This window comes from Pseudophryne corroboree, chromosome 3 (assembly GCF_028390025.1).
Source record: "Pseudophryne corroboree isolate aPseCor3 chromosome 3, aPseCor3.hap2, whole genome shotgun sequence".
NCBI lineage: Eukaryota > Metazoa > Chordata > Amphibia > Anura > Myobatrachidae > Pseudophryne > Pseudophryne corroboree.
Genome location: NC_086446.1, coordinates 725,057,406 through 725,077,682, shown reverse-complemented (window position 1 = coordinate 725,077,682; position 20,277 = coordinate 725,057,406).

Here is a 20,277-nt window from a genome sequence, read left to right as displayed (position 1 = left end):
AAGGAGGCATTGAGGAACAAAGTGCAAACCTCTCTATCAAATTGGAGAGGTATTGCGGTAGCTGCACTAAGAGTCTGCAATCGAACATGACCGAAATATCATTAAGCACAGGGAGTTGCAAGGAGATAGGTTGATGCTGGTAAGTATACAGGCACTTGAAGAGATGTCCAACCAACCTAAACCCCTGAAGACTGGAAGAAATCAATATGATGTTTTATTTGCAGGAAGGAAGGGCACTTTGCCAGGGATTGTAGGAATAATGGGACACATAATAAATATAGACCCCCTAGACCAGAATACGAGCCACGGTACCAAACATACAGACGGGATCAGGGAACACATAGGAGAGATTACGAGCCACATAGAGGGGAAACAAGGAGATACCCACCAAGGAGGGACTGGCAGACCCCTGAAAGTTCACAGCTATCCCCCTTGCATATAGTAGCTGCCAATGCTCTGCGGGAGGGCCCAAAACCACAATAGAGGTCAGGTCATACCTGTAGTCTGCAGCCGATGAAATTGATTGCTGGCCTTGGAAGTGAACCTGAGGTCATGGTCAATGTAGCTGGCATACCACAACCTTTTCTTGTAGATACAGGGGCAGCCAGATCAGTGCTAAACTCCACCACAGGTGTAATGACCACGGGAAAAATGATTTTGGCAATGGGAGTAACAGGAAAAGTGCAGCAGTAGCCTTTGAGTAGACCTGCAGAGATTACGATTGGGCCCTTGCATACTAAACATTCTTTCCTGTTGGCTGCATCAGCTCCGACTAAATTTACTTGGCAGAGATTTGTTGTGTAAAATGCGGTGTGTCATATACTGTACCCCTGAGGGTGTATTCTTAGATATCCATGAGAACCATGCACAGGAAGTGCAAGACATATTAGACACCCCTTAAAGGCTAATGTTACACTCAACCATTATAGACATGTCCATCGCAGATATAGCAAATGATCTCACAAATACCAGGTTCCCTTTGGACCAAAGATGGACAGGACACTGGATTGATGGCGAATGTAGCCCCAGTAGTAGTGCAAGTAAAAGATGGCAGGATATCTCCAAAAATCCCCCAGTACCCTCTGAAACCAGAAGTGGAATTAGGAGTTTACCCTGTCATAGAACAGCTGCTACAGCAGGGCATCCTAGTCAGGACGTCCAGCACAGCCAACAGTCCCATCCTCCCTGTGAAAAAGAGTGGGGGGAGGGGTTACAGGCTAGTGCAGGATTTAAGGGAGATAAACAAGATAATCAGGAGCCAATTCCCTGTAGTGCCCAATCCAGCGGTCATCCTCATGCAGATTCCCTCAACCTCTAAGTACTTCACTGTCATCGACCTCTGTTCTGCTTTCTTTTTCTTTTTTTTACTTCAAGAATTTTTATTGAGGAAAAACATCAATTTTTGTAGGGTACAGAAAAGAAAAAAGGGAATGAGTAGTACATCATACAACATATTATATAGGTATACAGTAAAATGTAAATAAAAAGGTGGGGTACAGGAGGGGGGGGGGTAGGGAGCATCCAGTAATTCTAGAGTGCATGTACTCTCACAGGCTAGAGAGAAGATGGGAGGAACTTCTCAAGAAATAGTGGGACAGAGTTCACCCAACAGGCATATGTGGAACAGTATAGATCATAAAACCATGGTGCGAGGAAGGAGAATGTACCTGTAGCATCACATAGGGTAAACTAAAATACCAGCACAGAGAACAGAGGCAGTTAAAGAGATAGAAAGGAGGAGGAAAGTATGGAGGACTGTACAGAGGGCCTATCAATACACTAATATGAGAAAGAGACAGTGATGATCTGAAATAATTTGGGGGGGGGGGGACTCAGTGGGGAGGCACAGTACTTTTTTACGTGCTATCCAGTTGTTCTATTAAATTAGCTTGAGGAGGATTGCTTGAAGAGGGGGTGCGAAAGTATTGGGAGCCCTCTTCACCTATAACAAACTGTTGCCAGAGAGACCAATTTGTCCTAGGAGAGGGTGTGTTGTCGGAGGGAGGGATATATTCAGTTTCCATAAGAAAGTGGTGGTTTGTTTTGTGGATTACTTTTAGTAAGGTAGGGGGCGCAGGTTGTTTTCAGAGTTGGGCCAAGTTAGAGCGAGCGGCAATTAAAATAGGACCTAATACATATCTGCTAGAGGGGGGGTGGAGGAAGGAACAATATGTAGTAATACGAGGACGGGGTCCGGGGTTAGGTGAGTATTGAGAACTGTATCAGGGCAAAAACTGCAGATCAATATTCAAGGTGGTGTGGACAGGACCAAAATATGTGGAAGATGTGTCCCACAGAGCCGCACAGCCTCCAGCATTTATTACTACAGGAAGGCCAAAATCGGTGCAGTCGGTCAGGGGTCAAATATATTCTGTGGATTAGTTTTATGTGCATCTCGGTGTGGTTCAAGCATCGAGACATGAAGTGAGAGGCTAAGAAGACTTTTCGCCAGTCAGTCGGAGATAACGTTCTGCCTAGGTCTGATTCCCATTTCAATTGTGCGTTTGATTTGGAGGGGGAAATAGGGGTAATCAGTAATTTATACCAGAACATAATATCACCCCTAGATTTATTTAAGGAGAGACGGGAGAAAATCAGTTGTGAGGTTGTGTCCGATGGTAGCGAGGTATTGGGAATCGATCTCCACCAGTGTGTGATTTGCAAGTAGTTAAACAGTTCCGAAGTGGGTAAGGAGAACTTAGGTTGGAGAGCAGGAAAGGGCAACAGAAAAAGTCTGTTGAGTAGATCACCTAAACATGATATACCTGCGTGTTTCCATTTAGAGAGGTTCAGATGGGGTATCATCTTTGCGGTGTGGTGACAGATCTGTGTGAGACAGCAGGAAGGGGTCCGTTGAGCGGTAGATAGTCTGTCCCAGGATGTTAGCGCAGCTTGTGTGGATGGAAGCAGGTGGGGGAAGGTGGGTCAGAGCGTTTTGGGGATGCAAAATAGATCTGCAAGAGGGCTCGAGTCTGCTCCAGGTCCACCCAACCTAACTGGGTGTTGACATTGAAATAGTGTTTAAGAGAAGCCAGAAGACAGGCATCCTGGTATAGGGAGATGTTAGGTAAGTAAAGACCTCCTAGTGCTTTAGGTAGAACAATTTTAGAATGCGTCAGGGAAGGCGGCTTCGAGGACCAAACATATCTAGTCATTATAGAGGTGCAGGTCCGGAAGGCCTTCTTTGGAAAGTTATATGGGATCATGCAGAACAGATACATTAATTTGGGGAGAAGAGACATTTTAAATGCAGCCATACGGCCTAGCTCTCTGTTCTACTTTCTTTTCTGTCCCTCTTCACCCAGTCAGTACCTTTTCACTTTCACCAACAGGAGAGTACAGTACACCTGGACCCGTTTCCCCCAAGGTTTCATTGACAGTCCTAGTATTTTCTCCCAAGCCCTACATGACTCTTTGCAATCCTTTCAACCCGAGAATGGGTTGGTGCTGATACAATATGTTGATGACTTGTTGTTACGCTCTGACTCATTCGAGTCATCCCTGGCAGACACTAAACAACTTCTGTTTCATCTCTCCCGGACAGGACACAAGGTTTCAAAGGATAAGTTGCAATTGTGCAGGACTAAGGTTAAATACTTGGGACACTGCTTGATGCAAGGACTCAGACACCTGACCATAGACAGAGTACAGGCCATAACTCTGCCGCAAACCCAGCAAATTTGAACTTTTCTAGGAATGTGTGGGTACTGTCGGAATTGGATTTCAGGGTTCTCTATTCTGGCACTACCACTTCAATAAATGGTCTCTTCGAACAAACCAGAATGGGTCTCTCATACATTAGAGTCCGAACTGGTGTTTGAGAGACTAAAAGAGTGTTTGTCACAAGCACCAGCATTGGGGATGCCAGATTATGAAAAACCCTTTTTGAGTTGTACGGTACCGAAAATGCTGGGTGCACGGCAGGGGTCTTAACCCAGAAACATGGTGATGCCAGCAGACTGGTAGCCTACTACAGTGCACAATTGGACACTGTAGCACGGTCTCTCCCCACTTGCCTACAAAGTGTTGCAGCCATAGCTTTGTTGGCAAGTAAAAGTGAAGACGTAGGCCTATATTTACTAATAATCCGAGTTTGTCCGATTTGTGTTTTTTTTTTCTGTCCCAACACAGGAATTCACTAAGCACAAATCTCGGCAGTGTTTGGGCTATTCGTAATGGTTTTAACGGCAAAGTTCAGAAATACGAATGAATAGACCATCAGTCAAACGCAGCAGTTTTTCATACAACACAGGTATTCACTATTCATTCATGTTTGGGTGTTAGTCTCTGAGTGCTCAATTGTGGTCCTATTTTTTTGCGATTCGTTAAAAAAAGCGGCAAAAAAATAGACCTGCTTTTTTCAAGCGTGTTTACATGTGTTGCTACTTACAAATCATTCACACCTGAATTAGGATGCCTATAAAAGGATCTTAGGGGTGTGGTATGTAAAATCGGACGCGAGTACCTCGACAATCATTTTATCGGCAACGGCAGTTCGGCATAGCTTTTAGATCGGCACATTTTACATCAACAGTAACTGAAGGTAGACATGATGAATGTCGAACAATGCAGTATATAGACATGACCTATATCGAATTATTAATATAGACAGGTATATCATATCGACATATTAAAACTAGACATGTTTTTGTTAGACAATATAAAGGTCGAAAGTAATTATACATCTACATGTTAATGGATCGACAAACAACACGTCTGGCACAGCTTTCATCGAAACAGAATAGGTCGACAATAAGAACGTCGACAATAAGAACATCGACAAACATGTCCGGCACAGCTTTCATCGAAACAGAATAGGTCGACAATAAGAACATCGATAAACATGTTTTCCCATCGATACATACAGGTCTACTTTAAGACAGTCCCCGTCTAAACCACAACCCCCACCCTACTTGAAGCCGTGGCACTACAGCTCCCAGCCTGCCCTTCAATCCCTCACAGCATTCCTTAAAATGCCAGGCCCAACGTCCACCCTGCAGTCACATACCTGAAGGGATAGGCACCCCCAGTCCCAGCTCTGCACCCCTTCTCCTGCCTGACCCCCTACCCGCTAATTCTAGATGCCCAGACCCAGGCGTGCCTCTTCATCCCATCTATACATACAGGTCTACTTTAAGACGGTCCCCATCTAAACCTCAACCCCCACCGCTACTTGAAGCCGTGGCACTACAGCTCCCAGTCTGCCCTTCAATCCCTCACAGCGTTCCTTAAAATGCCAGGCCCAACGTCCACCCTGCAGTCACATACCTGAAGGGATGGGCACCCCCAGTCCCAGCTCTGCACCCCCGCTCCTGCCTGACCTCATCCCCTTTTATTCCCCCCTAAGTATGTCTCAACCTACCTTTGGACATGTTCCGCACAGCAATATACCACAATATTCCTTGGTCTAGTCCCAATTTTTTTTTTTTATTAATTATGACCAAAGTCATAATTCTCCCTCCTCCTCCTCCACAAACACACTATACATTATCGATATATAATCTTCCTAGCACTCATTTCTTAAAATATCCCCACCACCACACTGGCGTCAGTCAACAAAATTTCCTCTCCAAGTAAAATAATTCAATTAATTACCACCGTAACAAAACCATTCTTAATGATATTATCTTGTTCAGGCTCCACTTGTCTTCTCTCTAAACACCTGACTCATCAAACCACATACTAGTCTCCTATTATCGCAGTGTCCTTTCAGCCTACTATTCTTACTTATGATTTATGTACTCTATCATATCTTCACCGTATTACTTTTTTATATACCCCTTCAATAAACAATCTACTATCTGAAAACTATTCCCCGATAAAATCTCAACCCCCTATGATACTCTAACCATTGTTACATACATCACGTGCCACCTAATGAATCCAACAGAAACATATATGTCCAATCTTTTCATCCCTATTATCAATGTTATCCTCCACAAAAAATCACCAGCCCTTATTCCACCGCCAGTTTCAGTAGCACATCCTTATTTTTCCCACTACTCCAATTCCACTCCTCTCCCCTTTTATTTCTGTATGTTTACTTTTTTGCACAATGTTAACACACTATTAAAAAAATATGACTCTTGAAAGATGCATTCCGGTAATAATGCATACCTCGACGCCACAGTAACCCTTGGAACTGCAGGTTAAAATGTACCATTATTCCATGGTAGTGCTCATGGCAATGCAAGAACCTAAAGCCAGCTTGCAGTCATCTAGCTTAATGGATGGGCACCCCCAGTCCCAGCTCTGCATCCCCTTTCCTCCTGGACCCAGTAGCCGCTAATTCTAGACTCCCAGACCTAGGCACGCCTCTTCATCCCGTCGATACATACAGGTCTACTTTAAGACAGTCCCCGTCTAAACCTCAACCCCCACCGCTACTTTAAGCCGTGGCACTACAGCTCCCAGCCTGCCCTTCAATCCCTCACAGCGTTCCTGCAAATGGCAGTACCATCCTGCAGTCATCAACCGTAATGTGCACCCCAAACCCCTTCTACATCGCACCACGTTTGTTTCTGTAAATATTATTTTCAGAAATGTGATAAAACACTATATTTCGTTTATGTTCAACAAACCAAATAGTACCTTTTCTTAAATTCAAATATTATATGTCCTCACCTTTTTTTTTTTTTTTTTTTAAATACGACATTTCCATTGGTCCACTAAGCCAAACGTTATTATTAATAACTTCTTCTTTCAAAGCAATAAATAGGAATTTCAAAACACAGTGCGATATATACTTTCATCCATTCCTCGGATTCAAGTATTCTGTGGTTTATCCATATCCTACCGATTTTTATTCAACAATGGCAGAAGAATCACCTTTTCGTTTTGTTCCTTCCTGTAAAAGAATGCTACTGAACATCGATGGCTACCTTCTTGCAAAGAACAAGCAGCGCGGTGATGTGGTGTATTGGCACTGCACGGAGCGTCAGACAGGACCTTGCGCTTGCTTTGCTAAGACCACGATTGTGGCTGGACAGCATCAGCTCAACACTCATGGAGAACATAACCATGCCCCTAAACCAGAGAAAACTGATGTGGCTTTAGCTCAGGAAGCTATCAAACAACATGCTCGGGATACCAATGATCCCCCATCTGTCATCATTCAATCTGTAACTGCAGATATGCCATCAACAAGTGCTCCCTGTATGCCCAACAGGGAATGTCTACGACAACTAGTAAAAAGAGCCAGGAGAGAAGATTGCCCTCCAGAACCGACCTCCCTGGATCTATTAGAGGGGCCAGGTAGAGAGGGCCGAGGATGAGAGGAGGGCATTAACTTCACTGTTGGTGGTAGAGAAGAAGTAGGTAAAACTGGGTTGGCCGGTATTGCAAGGTGAGGAGGATTTAGGGAGGAAAGGTCCTGATAGAGTGAGGAGGACTTTGTCCTGCCATTCAGCTGTGCGTATACATTTTTAGAGGTAACATGTAAGTCTAGAGTATCAGAGTTGGAGTGTGGATCATTGGAGATTGAGAGTGCCCACGGCAACTCCCCAACCGGCGCCGCTGACTGCTGTTCTACCCAATTTTGACACATAATTACAGATTTTTATCTGAATATGAGTGAAAAAAATTTAAGTGAAAAAATTGGTGGTGGGTTTTGGGGAAGGGGGGTTTACTTCCTTATTAGCCCAGGGTGGCTGGAACCCTTAATCAGGCCCTGATAGCGCTCTTTCACCAGTAGGACTCAAGGCACTTAAACAGACAGTTAACATAATTGAGCAATTAAGATTTCCAAAACACTGCAGAAACTATGAACATAAGAGATTAGATACGCATGAAATAAAGAGACCATGGCGGTTATATAAAAGAAGTGGCAGCTAGTTTGGGTCATTAGTTACTAGGATTATTCATCCCACCCCTGAAGTATGCAAGTAACGTTGCAATTATGGGTGCACTACACAGGATTACAATGGCCAAAATGAGGAATGCCGGAAACTGGTCATACAATATTTTCAATTATTAAATGGTTTAATTGTGCTATATAGGTAGCATCTAGTTCTTGCTTTCTTGTAGATCATTGTGGCTGAAGAAGGGCTTAAGAGCAAAGGGAAGCCACAGATCACGCAGCATTTTAGTGGATATGAAATTTGTATAACAGTCATCTATACTGGGATGACCTCTGTGCATCCATAATAATGAACATATTTGATTTTATGTGCTACCTCCATTTTTTGGGGCAAATCCAATAAATTTTCAAAGCCCCCAGCTACAGTAAAACAAGAACTGGCTAGGACATATGTTTTTGTATTTTTGTTGCTATTTTAATTCACTACAACAGTATTTTATTGTCTTGCTGGTGTCTTAACCTAATATAGTCCCTTTTAATAGCTTCATAAGCATAAAAAAATTCCAGCATTATAAATTAAATAACCTTTATTCTAATTAATATACTCAGAAGTGAACAGAGAACAGTTCAAACCTACAGGTTTATTTTGTTTTTATGACAAACAATAAAACAGAGCTTTAGTACTGTAAATCAGTGCACTGAACTACTGCAATGATCAGCCTCAGGGAAACCGAAGTAACTGCATTTTACCTACTATAATAAGATCAATTCTAGATTTTGAAGAGGAAACTGCACTCAGCAGGCATAACAATACATTTTAGGCATGCAATAAACAAACCCCAGCGCTGACGTATAAGGCAAAACTATTTCCAACACTAAATTCCCTAGACAAATAATTTTTGAAAGAAATGAGAATCTGGTATGTATGCAGCATATCCATTTCATGCATGTAAATAGGGAGCAATAAATGTGTTTCTTGGTCCTTGTATACAGTAGTTATGAGTGTATAGAATGCATCACATATACTAGATTTACACACTTGGCTGAATACAGTATATACTTGTAATGAAAGAAGAAGAGAACTGTGTTAACTGGATATTCTCATGTTTACTAGTGGTTTGGTACATCACTTTTTCCCCAAATGTAACATGTTTTTGTTTTCTTATTTATGGTTTATTTTCCCTTCCCATTTTAATCTTTGTTTCTAATATACCATATCAATATATACACATACTTATTTGTATTGGGTCAAACCACACCTCTGTTTTCAAATCTTAATTTGACTACTGTACAGCAAGGCCTATAGATAATAGGATGAGCGAGTTATGTATTTATATATCAGTTCTAACTCTGCTCCATATTGTCAGAGAGATAAGTGGTATTACTCATAGGATGCTAGTTTTGTAAATCAACAGTCAGCAAAGACAGGTACCATGAAAGGTTGTAATTAACATGTTCATTCACTTAGGCTCACCTTGGCACTTCCTATGTGGTCATTAGAATGTATACCTGGCTCCTGTGACCAGGATGACCATTTGACATTTACTGTAGATGTTACCTAGTTCTGTATGTTATTACATTTTATTTATAAAGGTGCCACAAGGTTTTGCAGCGCCGTACATACAGTGGGGCAAAAAAGTATTTGAACAGCCACCGATTGTGTAAGTTGACCCACTTAAAAAGATGGGAGAGGTCTGTAATTTCCATCATAGATACACTTCAACTGTTAGAGACAGAATCTGAAAAAAATAAACAGGAAATCACATTGTAGGATTTTTAAACAATTTACTTGTATATTCTTGTGAAAAATAAATATTTGGACACCTACCAAGCAGCAAGATTTCTTGCTTGCGCAGACCTGTTACTTCTTCTTTAAGAAGCTCTTCTATCCTCCACTCATTACCTGTATTAATGGCACCTGTTTGAACTGGTTATCTGTATAAAAGACACCTGTCCACACCCTCAAACAGTCAAACTGCTACCTCTCCACCATGACCAAGACCAGAGAGCTGTCTAAGGACACCATGGTCAAAAAATTGTAGAGCTGCACAAGGCTGGGATGAGCTACTCGACAATAGGCAAGCAGTTTGGTGAGAAGAGATCAACTGTTGGCGCAATTATAAAAAAATGGAAGAAATACAAGATCACTGACAATCTCCCTCGACCTGGGGCTCCATGCAAGATCTCACCTCGTGGGGTATCAATGATCTTGAGAACGGTGAGGAATTATCCCAGAACTACACGGGGGGACCTGGTCAATGACCTCAAGAGAGCTGGGACCACAGTCACAAAGGTTACCATTAGTAAAACACTGTCGTCATGGATTGAAATCCTGCAGTGCCCGAAAGGTCCCCCTGCTTAAGCCAGCACATGTCCAGGCCCGTCTAAAGTTTGCCAGTGACCATCTGGATGATCCAGAGGAGGATTGGGAGAATGTAATGTGGTCAGATGAGAGCAAAATCGAATTTGGAGGGAGAAGAATGATGAATGGCATCCCAAGAACACCATACCCACTGTGAAGCATGGGGGTGGAATCATCATGCTTTGGGTCTGCTTTCTGCAAAGGGGACAGGACGACTGATCCGTATTAAGGAGAGGATGAGTGGGGCCATGTATCCTGAGATTTTGGGCAAAAACCTTCCCTCAGCAAGAGCATTAAAGATGGAACATGGCTGGGTCTTCCAACATGACAATGACCCCAAACACACCGCCCGGGCAACTAAGGAGTGGCTCCGTAAGAAGCATTTCAAGGTCCTGGAGTGGCCTAGCCAGTCTCCAGACCTCAACCCAATAGAAAATCTGTGGAGGGAGTTGAAAGTCCGTGTTGCCCGGCGACAGCCCCAAAACATGACCGATCTAGAGAAGATCTGCATGGAAGAGAGGGCCAAAATACCTGCTACAGTGTGTGCAAACCTGGTCAAGAACTACAGAAAAAGTTTGACCTCTGTAATTGCCAACCGAGGTTATATTACAAAGTATTAAGTTTTTTGATTGTCCAAATATTTATTTTCCGCATGAATATAAAAATAAATTGTTTAAAAATCATACAATGTGATTTCCTAGTTTTTTTTTCAGATTCTGGTCTCTCACAGTTGAAGTGTACCTATGATCGAAATTACAGACCTTTCATCTTTTTAAGTGGGTCAACTTGCACAATCGGTGGCTGTCCAAATACTTTTTTGCCCCACTGTATATCACACAGAACAATACAGGGTACACAGAACTTCACATTACAGTAACTGAAAAACTAAACCAGTACAGGTAACAATTAGAACCACAATTCTCAGTGCACAATACAGCCGAGATGTAAGGATGTAAAGGGTTAATTGGCATAGTACTAGGGGCAGGCAGCCATTGGAATATGTGAAAGGTAGCGAGCGAGAGGAGATGTGGGTATTGACAGTCGCTGAGTAGGAGAGAGCTGTAATTGAAGTGCAAGAGAAGAGGGCCGTGAGAACAGGAGGGAAGAGGGTCCCTCTCCAAGGAGCTTACAATATATGTACTTGAGAAGCCTGTCTTCACACTTACAAAGATATGTAGAAGACTTCTTAATTTTAAAAATGGTTAGCTGGAACATAGGGTAACCCAGGAGTTGGAGATCAGTCTAACATCTGTCACAATACTAACCAAATGTTCTAGTCCGTTTATTCAGTTGTCACTTCACTTTGCTGGAAGTGGCCATTTCAAAAGGTAATTTGTTTAGCTATTTAGGAACAATGGACATCCTCTCTGCCATTCACAAAATGAACTATAACTCAGAGGAAATACCGGAACCAAATACAGTATGTATCAAAGACAATAGGAATCTTCAAAAAGCATACCTTCATATTTTAGGATTGGGGAATTTTGGTTTACAATTTAAGTTTATATACAAGAAATATATGTGCGAATTAGGAAACTGATGCATAAAAAACCCAGGTTAAATCATGTGTCTTCTGCAGGGCAGAATATAAAGGTCATAAAATTTGTTATATTAAACTGTGCAGAAGCTGTTCCATATATAGTGGTGTTGGAATTTTATTTGTTAAATATAATAGAAAAGTTATATGCTACAAATTATTTGAATGATGTTGGGACACAATTCACACATACAGTAGGTGCAATTTCCTCTCTCCTATAATTGTCTGAACCACCTTACAGAGTGGTACCTTCATTTGTTAAAGTTTAAATAAAGATAACAAATTGTTCAACTCTGGAGGATCAATGTGATTGAGAGTGTTCATCATTGTCCACTGTGCCCCCAGCATGGATTTCTGTCTGTTAATCCTGTAAATTCGACAATTCATGTATGTACTCTGTTTTCCTTTGTAACATGTTGTACTACATAAGCACTGTACCTTTTTGTAAATAAAGTGTTCTTTATTGGTTACAGATGTGTCCTGCCAATTAGTTGCTGTGTACTGTGAGCAGTGCAACGCCCTGCTCCCGCTACTCATGGATGCGAGTGTACGCTCACACCTGCATCCCATTCAGTTCAATGGGGGAGCTGCAACAGCTTGCAGCCTCCTGCAACATAGTATGCATCGCGGTAGCAAACTCTGCAGGGATGCATCAAGACATATCTGTATTTCCAGTCTCTGCTCCAAAACCCAGTCCTTTAAAGAAGATTAAACCACTAGAATTTCACTATAAACTGTATTAATTGCTAGAAGGAAGGGGTAAACCAGCTGTGTGGTGGTCTGGTCGCCAGGTCTACAGAATTGTTATATGGTATTAGGGCACCTGTGATCCCTTTAATAAATCACTGGTGGTGACACTAAGGTATTGTAGTACATACAGGTATTCTAATTAGCGAGCTCTGACCATAGAGTGTAAACCCCTGCCCATCAGTTAGGGACACTTGCTGAGCTCCCTTGTCAACCTCTATATTTTAATTTATAAAACATTGACCTCTGTTACTCTTTATGAAGATATAAAGCATTAACATATTATATAACCCTGTAAATAAATGGTATTCATGATATATACTTCATACTATAACATGATACCTTTAGAATGTTAGCTCTCATGAGCAGGGCCCTCAAACCTCATGTGCTTATCCTTCTCTTACTTAAACCATCCTCGACAGCACCCAATACCACAGTTTTCTGCCACCCTTATACTTATGTCCGTGTTTATTTACCCTGTACTTGTCCTATATTGTCTTCAACTGTAAGTCACTATCGTCCTGTTTTGATTTTTAATTTCTGTACTCTAATTGGGCGCAGCAGATCCCTTGTGACACCATTTAAAGGAGAATAGTAATACAGAAAACTATAGATTACCCTGCCCAAGTGATCTTATTACTGTATCTAAGAGGTGTGGGAAACAACCGAGACAAAATAGTGGAACAACACTTGTAGCTGGTAGTGGGGAAAGTTTATGAAAAGCGAGCCTGAGGAGGAAGGTATGTGGCCTACCACACACTGCCAAACAGATAGATGATTTTTTTTTTTTTGGACCCTGTCATCTACCAGCATGTGCTGCTCATATGTCTACACCCCAGTGGTGCATATCGGGAATGCCAGTCTGAGTACCAAAAACTCCCCCGATGGCCTTTTATTCTTAAAACAGCATCTCATCCCAGATATAATGCTGTGATTTTTAAGTCTATAGGGAGGTGGCCAGGCTATTATAATTCTATGAGCACACATGACTTTGTAAGGGAGGCTGCACTGCTCACTAACTGAGCCATCCATACTACCCAGAAGCTGGGTTTGTTGCATGGTTTGCCGCATAGCCAACAGCAGCGTATGGAGCGCAGGTTGAGCAGAGAGACCATAATTGAGGTGGGAAAAGCAAGTATTGCTTACTGTAGGTGAAGCTCCTCTATCAGCTGATTTTACAGGTTTCACAAACCAAACTGCATTGTGTGTACAGACAGCAGTAACAATAATTAACACTCAAGTGCATCTATACAGGATGCATACTTAGAAGTAGCTATATTGCAATGAGTTTGGTAGAATCTTTAATGTTCTCCAATGTTTAGTATTTTCCTCTCTTCTCCCTTTTGTTTTACCCTTTTTCCACTGTGTATTAGTATGTTTTTATATTTGTTGATTGCACAGGTGAACCAACTGTATCACATTTGCTACATTAGCTTGTAAGACTGAGTTTTATTCGGTGTATCAGGCTTTACAGGGTAAAGTCTTTATTGCATTTATCTTGAGACACTGGTTTTCTGGTTCTTGAAGCGGATTGGAATATTGAGATTATGGTTAAAATCAAAATGTAAACTGCAATGGTAGTGAAGCCATGTTCATATTGCTGTGTTCCGGAATTCTCTACAACTTAGCTGGAGATAGTTGGGCACATGCTAATGTGAGATCAGAGTCTCCCCCCTCTTTTGCAAAGGCCACCTGGGGATTCTCGGCCAGAAGATCCAATATATTTTCAAAACCATTATATAGATTATTCAACCATGGTTGAAAAAAAATCTTTATTTGCTGCCATAATAAGTAGGGTCGGGCTGGCCCTGCCGGATATGTTACAGTTTCTAACAGAACAGAGACAGTGAAAAGGAGATCACTTTACTTTTAGACCTACAGGCGCACGCCCCCTCCCCCCCCCCCCCCATTGCCTGCATGTGTGTAACGCTACTGAAAGGTAGCTGCAATAACAGATGCCCTGAAAAATCTGATAGATCTGTGAGCAGCTGCTAGATACTTGGATAGTCATCTGCCACCAGTATCTGAACACACACTATGTACTGTAATACAAATTAGTAAAATAAAAGTGCCTGTTAGTAAATATTTTGCAACAGTGTGAAGTTTGGAATGCATTCAATATTTCCCATTATGTGTTTTAGTATCCCCTTTGGGGGTACGTACCCGCACAAAATGCTGGGTTCCTCCAAAGAAAGCAGGAGAGGGGGGACAGTGGAAAAGGTTTGAAAGAAAAAAAGCCAACAGCGAGGAGAAAAACAGTTTTCAACCCATCCTAAAGGACCCTGACCGATGAGGAGACAAAGGTCCTAAACAAAAGGTTTAACCTTCATTCCATCTTCTAAGTTTGACGATTTTATATGGTCTGTCGATTTGTATAAACGCTCTAGAAAGGTCCGGTTAAGAGAATACTTTAATAAACATACTTGCCAGTCTCCATATGGGCAAAAAGAAGGTTTTAAGTCTAAAGCCCACTTTGATCCACTCTCTACAAATAGTTCTATTAAGATCTCCTCAAGGACCCTAAATCAATGTGTTATGGATAACGCCCAGAATGCACCGATTCCAAGGAAAAATGTATCCAAGAATGAAAAAGTTGCTTTGAAAAATCTTAGAAGCTATAATGACATTGTCATCCGCCCCGCCGAGAAGAGTGGAGGGGAGGGGTGGTCCTTGATCTTGACTATTATAGAGTTACTATCACAACTTGGAGAGCCCCTGGTATACAGAAAACTTGATGGCGACCCTATTGAAATATTCACAAAAGAGCTGGACACTCCTCAGGGAATTGGTTACACATAAATACATTACGGAGAGTACAGCCAATGCCTTGAAGTGTCAGTATCCAATAGCACCTGTACTTTACTCCATTCCAAAACTATATAAAGATGCTGTTTGTCCACCAGGACATCTGATTATTAGTGCCAGGTATTCACTCTACTACACTGCCTCTCAGTATCTTTAGTTTTCTACAAGAAATGATCCAGAAACAGCCCACATTTTTAAAGGATTCAACTATTCTGTTCAATAAATTGGTGGATCTATTTCCCCTCCCGGTTATTTTTTTGGTGCACCTTGGATGTCGTATCATTGTATACGAATATACCCCACTCCGGGGGTATTGAGAGATTGGAGATTCTTGACCTCAACAAGGAATTACAAGGGACCTGACATTACGTTCTTTTGCCAACTTGTCCCTCACCAGAAATTATTTCCTCTTCGATCGGAACTGGTACATCCAATTAAAGGGGTGTGCCATGGGATCATGTGTCGGACCATCTCTTACAAACATTTTTATGTTTGAGATTGACATGGATCTTTTCCTCCTCAATCTGTTAATGCAATCTAATATAATCTCTCTCACATGATACATCAACGACTTGTTGATTATCTGGTCTGGATCTAAAGAAGGATTTCTGTACAGCCATGGACAATATCAATACGTTAGATGAGAACATCAAGTTCACGTTCAATATTAGCGATCATAAAGTACATTATCTGGACGTTGAAATTCAATTAGAGGAGTGACATATACACACAGACCTTTATAAAAAACCGACTGATAGAAATACCATCTTAAAAGCGAACAGTCAACACCCAAAATCGATCGTGCATCTTGCCTCGTTCACAGTTTCTGAGGGCCATCAGGACATGTGATACTACAGAGAAGGTGGAGTACCATATAGAGGAGATGTCTAAACAGTTCACATGCCGAGGTTATGATGCTGTGCGCTTGAGAAAAATCAAAGAACAGGTCTTATTGGTTCCAAGTAGTGTAGCACCAGAAGGAAGGTTCCCTGAGGAAGAAAGAAATCACTTACAAAGTTCCTTTTGTTCAGGAGTTTCACCCTTATAGTTATGACATGAACCAGGGCAAGCGATTATGGTCCATCATTACAGCAGAACCAGACCTGAGTGCCTAGCTATAAGGGGACAAGAAATCTTCATGACCTACTTGTCCGTAACAACATTTCAGGAATGGACATCATTCAACTATCACGTTTTTTAACCAAAAAGCCTGGGTGTCATAAATGTTTAGGTTGTACCACATGTCGGTACATGGAGTGTGGCTCCAGTTTTACACATCCTCAATTCAGAACAAAAATCAAGATAAAGCATGTCTTATCTTGTCTTAGCATGCATGTGATTTATTACATTAAATGTCCTTGTGGCCTACTTTATATAGGCAAAACTGTTAGACAATTCCAAGAAAGAATGGCCCTGCATCAGCATGCTATTTGAGCATCATTGGAAGGTACTGCTTATGACCAACCCATGGCTCGACACTTTAAGGAGGCAAAACACTCATTGGCAACTATAAGACATAAGAATATAAGACATAAGATCATTGATCATGTCCCCCCCAATATCAGAGGCGGTGACTGTGGAACCAGACCATTGCAACTCAAGGCTTGATGGATTCATTACTTATGTACAGTGGCCCCTTTGGGGTTAAAGGAGTCTAACAACTTAGGATGTTTCCTTTAAATTTTCCCTTCTAAATTCTAATGGTTATTTATCAATAGTATAACTATAGTATACTGATTTATAATGCCTCTAATAGTACATTATATTTCAGTATATACATATCTTTTAATAGTATATATAACCCTCCTATATTTGTGCTGGTATATAATATATTTATAATGTACCACAAATGTGTTTGGATGCCATCTTGTGGAAGTTTTTGAATTATGTCTTAGTGATTTTTTCAGCACTGCTGCTGGCGGCAGGTTTCCATGGCAACGGTACCGGGAGGCGCACGTCGCAATTGTGTGATGTCACTGGAGCTCTTCAGCAGTGCAGCAGCGAGCGGTGATGGTCTTGGAGGCGGGATATCCCTTCTTATATAAGGTAAGACATTTATATGTGAGTTTGCTGTCCTGACGAAAATGTATATAATAAATTGAAATGTTGACATAGAGACCTGATGGGTTAATTATCTACTGCATGTATTCAAGACCTGTGAGTGCCGCAGCTTCCCCCTACTTGCTAAATTTTTTCTAGATGGCTCTCAGGCAAGTTGGACTGTTTTTGTGAGTGCCGGTCACCAGTCTATATTTTAGCGGAACACCCGTGCTTTGCTATGGGATGAGGATGGTAAATTAGAATTATAGTTGTTCGTTAATTGATGTTGGTTGGAGATCTATTATATAGGCATATCTTGCTTCCCTGACCCACTTTGTGTAGTGGCAGGAACACTTTTTGATCCCCCAAGGGACCCTGCTCTTCCCACTATACAACTCTCAGTCTGTGGCTTTTTGCTGCCTCCATTCCCCTCCTCACATCATGTCTGTGCCCCTGTGAAATGATCGATTTATTTACATTTCTTATATAGCGCAGCACATTATGCATTTCCTGATATACTCTGTAGGCAAATGTGTACCAAGTTTGATGCAAATTGCTCCAGCCATTCCAGTTATGTTGCCTGCTGAAATACTCTGTGCTGATGCCTCACCCCTAGGGGTGTGTTACCCCACAGTGTTTGTTCCCAGATTGTAAGTCATATGTGTACCAAGGTTGGTGTAAATTGCTCCAGCCATTCCAGTTATGTTGTCTGCTGAAATACTCTGTTCTGCTGCCTCACCCCTAGGGGTGCTAAAGGTGTGTTACCCCCACAGTGTGTGTTCCCCGATTGTAAGTCCTATGTGTTCAAAGTGTGGTGTAAATTGCAGCAGACATTCCAATGTTATGCTGGAACATACATATACACCAATATACAACCCATTAAGAACCTAGCAATCTGGTAGACCACTATGCAATAGGTAGCATCTATCCTTGTGTGTCAATGCCTATTTCCCTTTAGATTGTAAGCTTGCGAGCACAGGGCCTTCCTACCTCTGTCTTTGCCCAGTTTTGTTCTGTAACTGTTCTAATTGTAAAGCACAACGGAATATGCTGCGCTATATAAGAAACTAATAAATGCACATACATCGATTTTTGGCGATTACCGTGGATGGGTAGGGACAATTGTAAAACCGGTTCTTAGCAAGCACCTGGGACCTAAGGAGAAGCTACTTGCCAAGTTTCAAGATTGTAGGCCTTGTGGTTTAAGAGATTTCCTGATGAGTCTGAGTCAACCTCCTTTTTCACCTTTTATATACAGGTATATAGATAAACAGTTCAGAAGTGTGTCCAATATTTTAACCACAAAACAATCAATATATACATCAGAAAACGGGCAGGGGCAGTTATAAAAGTCACAATACTTTTTAACATAACATTGCAGTTCAAGCCAGACCATCCTATTTTCAGTTTCATTATTTAGTTGGTGCATTTAAACACTGAGCTACTACGTTTCCATAGTGGTGTCTTATATATAGCACATAACCCCCCTTGCAATTTGCCCTGCTCTAACTTTGTTACAATAGATCAGTGGTTACCAACCTTTGTCCTTAAGTACCCCAAACAGCTCATGTTTTGTAGGTCACCTAGAAGTTGAACAGGTGTATTCATTACTCACTGATACATTTAAAAAAAAAAACACAGGTGGAACAAATTATGTCACCTGCAATCCTCTAAGGAGACCTGGAAAATACTATACTTGATAATAGTACTTGAGGACCACGGTTGGGAACCACTGCAATAGATAATTAATACTTGCAAATAGTGCTACACTTTGTGCTATAAGTGCAGTAAGAACGACAAGGCTGAATAGTCAGGATAATGGTCTCTCCACTGTACATATAGTTCTTTGTAAAACTACCAAATAAAAGAATACATTGGTACTATACAGTACTTAACTAATACTGGCTAATGTATAAAATCACCATTAGTTTAAGAAAATGTTCTAAGTGTCCTGTAGATCAGTGAAAACATTTTAGGAGGAGAAACAGAAGCTAAATACTTTCACACAGCCTCCAGATTTCCCTTTAGGCAGATGCACAATATGAGTGGTGTAGGAATAGATTATTATATGCATTTTGCAGAACTAGAGGCCAGTTTCAGTCAGCTGTGATTGGTTTCAAGATAGATGCATGTTGTGTAAAATCACAATTGGGAAAATAACTTACAGTGTAAAAAAACATTATACCATAATTAAGGAAACACTTCCTTACAAACAAAATTTCTGTATTCTGATTTTTCTTTTGCTGTAAGGGGCTACATTTTATATATAGCCAGCCTTTACGGAGAAACCCTAGTAGAAACTGCCCCTGATTACTGTAAAGTCAATTTGCTTTTTTAGTTAATTCTTTGCATATAACTGTGGTTAAGCATTGATTATTTATCCCTAAAGCTTATTTTGTTGTTCCTAGTCTTTGGCAACCTCATCATAAAAAGTTTACATTTCCTCTTCCAAACACATGCACCCTGTCCTATTCTCTAGCATAGACCTAACCAGAGCATTGCTCCTGAGAGGCATTAAATAGGCTTGCTCCTCATTAGCAGAAACAGCTGATTAGAGACAGCCTGCAAGTTAACTCTTTGGTCACCTAAATACTCAGAAACCACTTCTTGCTATCATACAGTAACTGTACAGAAAGATAAAGTTGCATAGTATGTGTGGCTTGATGGAAACACTGTAGATACTAGACGCTCCAGGAAACTGCATAAACCTAATTGGATACATTAATATAAGTGTTCAGAGGCAAAAGAAACAGACCATGATTAAATGTTCTTTTAAGTTCACTCAAAGTGAAACATATTCATATAAATTCAGGGAACAGAGGAGGTATTACAGAAAATGAAGGCACACATAAGCCTTCTAGTGCCATGATGAAGAGTACACTTCTATTATGGCTGTAACATATTTTGGACACAAAATAAATGTCACAAATACTGTATTGTATGCCTAAAACATCAGAATTACAAGACTTGTTTTATGGTGTTTCAGGA